General features: G+C 36.3%; 1 long non-coding RNA gene across 1 annotated transcript; it reads right to left on the bottom strand.

Moving 5' to 3' along the window:
• On the bottom strand, window positions 437-848 carry LOC110268868. Its single transcript, XR_002357542.1, has 3 exons — window positions 827-848; window positions 658-750; window positions 437-569 (listed from the first exon to the last, which is right to left on the bottom strand). It is a non-coding gene; the product is annotated as an uncharacterized LOC110268868 (long non-coding RNA).

Raw genomic sequence — 3,634 nt, 5'->3', positions numbered from 1 at the left:
CAAACACTTTTCGAATCATTTCCAAAATAGCAAATCATTCTCAATAAATAACCCGTTTTCAAATATCAAGTCCCTACTAAATTTATTTTAAAATCAAATTCCGATATAAAATCGGGTTTAATATCAAATCAAATTTCAATATTAAATCTTTTCTAAAATCAAATCGTTTCCAAAATTAACCTAAAAGGCAATAATAAATCTTCTCTAATAATTCAAAGAAAACCACTTTAACAACATCAATCAACTAAAGCAAATATCCAACTTTCTCAATCGATCAGTTTATCAATCAAACTAATAATCTCATTCAACCAAAACAACTCAATTCAATTCATAAAGCTCACAAAATCACAAAAATGTATTTTACGCGTTAATATCGATTTATAACAACCCTATAATATAAAATAGATTTAAAAAAACCCTACCTCAAAGTCAAAACTCGAAAAACCAAAATGCGTCAAAAACCTCTTTTCCTCGGCCAGCAACAGCAACAGTCGTAATCTCAGCTTTATCCACTATCCGTAGCAGCAACCGCAACTCTAAGCGCGACACACAACAACCGGAACTCGAACCTACGTTACCAACATCTCATAATCTTTATCAAATTCATAACAGAGCAGACATACACTAGCGGTGAAGGTTTTGAAAAGATATGCTTACTTAACAAAGGAGAAACATGGAGACGAAGCAATGGCAGCAATTCCAAACTGTCCCCACAGCGGCTCCGGTGATGGTGGAAAACCTCAGTGGCAGCTTCAATAACATCGAAGTGATAACCATATCCCTAGAAATTGAAAGGATGGAAATCGAAAGCAAGAATATTCTTTACCAATGGCAGTGGCGGCAGCTAAAAACTCTAATAATGGCTGCGGCAGCTCAGAAGTGACTCTGTCAGTTCAACAGTAGCGGTGACTCCCTTTTCTCTATTCCATCTGCGTTTATGTTTCCCTCTCCTTGGGTCGGATCCTCATGGTGGCCTGACAACTTCAGAACGGCGATGGCAGTGGGTGACCCAGCAGTGGCAGAAGATCCCAGCCCCAACCGCGATGTCGTTCCTCTCCTCCACATGCGACAGCTTCGATCTCCCTTTGGCACGCAACATGATGGCTCTCCTCCTCCTCTAGTTTGTGCGATGGCAGCAGTGGGGTTTTGGGTGGCAGAGACGGTGTAGAGCTCCGGCGACTTGGACCTCCGTGAAGGTGACGGCGGAACAGAACGCGGCGACGACAATACTGCTGACGGCGGCGAAGACCCGACGAAGCTGGCAGCGGCGGGTTTCTTCCACGCCTGCGAGCACAACGGCGGCGATGAAGAGGATCGGCGACGGTGACGGTGACGCTGGCGGCGCTAGCTTCCCTCGGCGATGATGAAGACGGCATGGACAACTGTGACGGCGCGATACCCTTCATGGCGCCTTCCTCCCACGCGCTTCTCTGCTCCGGCGATGTGCTAACGGCGGGACAGTGGCGGCACAGACAGTTTCCCCCTTCCACCGACGCCCCTCTCCCTCTCGGATCTCCTTCTCCCTTTCTTTCTTTTTTTTATTTCTTCTTTTCTCTCTTTGTTTTTTCTGAAGCAATGGGTGAAGCAATGGGTTTAGGTTAGGTTTGGGGAAGGGAAGGCGGTGGGGTAGAGGATTAGGATTAGGATAGTTTAGGAAATTTTAATAAAATTAGGGGTATAGAGTATTAATTAAAAATCTAATTTAAACCTTTAAGATTATTTTTTAAAATATTATTTAATTATCAAAACCTGATTTAGCTTTAAAGTTTAAATATAGAAAATAATTCAATAATTATAAAATTAGGTAAAATTCTAATTAATTATCAAAACCTAATTTAATTAACTTTGATAAAATAATTTTTGAAAGTAAAATTTCTAATGAATAAATAAATTGAAACTAACTCATAATAAGATTTATTTAAAAATTATGGGTCTTACATCCTACCTACCTTATAAAAATTTTCGTCCTCGAAAATTAAAGTAATATATAAGGTAACACATAGTCTTTGTACTCTACTTTTTAAATACTTTATAGAAAAGTATGAAATCTTAGTATGCATATATAAATGTTCAAAACCTTGCAAAAGCTTAGAGGAACAAAATAGGGTACAAATCAAGATAGGCGTTCACAAAACAAAATGATAGCTTGTGTGGCAAAAAGGGCTACAAAATAGGCTGGTGTAAAACAGCGGATTTAACGCTCGCTCACAGATCTCTTACCCATTTTAGAACTTCAACTCCCCAATTCCATCAATCATTTCACAACTCCATAACCCGTCACAATTCTAACATCCGCAAACTTTTACGAGGAACAAACTGCTATTCTCCTCATAACGTTGCACACTTACCAATTCATCTTTCATGTCTATGAAAAGCATTTTTAAAGTTTCGTTTGCTAGCCCTAAAAGTTGTATGTGATTCTAAGGCAATCCTCGAGTTTATTCAAAAGAATACAAGACATTGGAGAAAGACAAGCGACAAAATCCGCCAGGGTTTGAAAGGATTGTTGAAATCTCAAGTAATCAGGAATGCATAAGAAATGAAGAGTGTCAGACAGAAAATTAGTTTGGCAATCTCAAGAATGATTCCCGAATTAACAAAATCCGATAAAAATAACAAAAGGAAAAGTAGTGCAGTAGTTTGAAGCAAAATTAAGTCGAGTAAAGGAATATGAGGTTTACAGAAAAAAATGTCTAAGACCAAAGACAAGGCTCATAAGTCTCGAGTAGAATTAAGAATACTTTCAAATGAATTGCTCATAGAGAATGAAAATATTTCAAAAACTATTTCACATTTGTCAAAGGAAAAGTGCGCATCAAACACTTTGTAAAAGAAATAACAAAAGTATATTTGTAGCATTACGTTAATACAATTCCATGTTAAAATAGATTATGTAGAGTTTTAAAAGAAAATGAATACCGATTTGACTAAGAACAAAAATATTCCCTCAAATATTTGAAAAAAATAGTTAGGTGCACCAGTTAACCAAAAGTAGGCATAAAACTCGGAAGGAAATCAAATTGCCTCTTGTCAAAATAGTTTAAAAGTTAAAGACAAAATATGTGAGGTTTGAAAAGGGAAAGTCAATTGGGTTAAGACCAAAATAATTTTTCGAAAATCTTAAAAGACATTTAGGTATTCAATCAAATAAAAGTATATAGTGAAATCGTGGGAAGATTGTAAGAAAATCAAACATTTGTTTAAAAATTCTCAAGGTTTATATTCAATCAAGTGCGTATAAAAATTATAACAAATATGGAACAAGAAGTTAAACTTTATTTAGAAAAGAATTCCGGAGTAAAAATTTGCTTATAAGTCGGTTTCAAAACTTTATTTAAAACAGCGCATGCCGACCTCAAAATAACTTCGTCAATTTAAAGAATAGCTATGGATGCAATTTAAGCGAGAAAAATTGATTTAACTTTCTTAAGAAGAGAATCCAAAACTTGTTTTAAAAGTTTACATCAAAACGAAATTGCGATTACATAAGAACATTCAAGAATATTAAGATGTACTTAAAAAGAAACCAGGCCATATGAAAAAGGATATTAAGTCAAGGGAGTTCAAACAAGATCAACTAGACATAAGACATCGAACAAGCTTTCAATCGAGCTACTGAAAACTTAAACCTCCT

This window comes from Arachis ipaensis, chromosome B02, assembly GCF_000816755.2.
Source record: "Arachis ipaensis cultivar K30076 chromosome B02, Araip1.1, whole genome shotgun sequence".
In the NCBI taxonomy this organism is placed as follows: Eukaryota; Viridiplantae; Streptophyta; class Magnoliopsida; order Fabales; family Fabaceae; genus Arachis; species Arachis ipaensis.
This window is presented reverse-complemented; position numbering and strand designations above follow the sequence as displayed.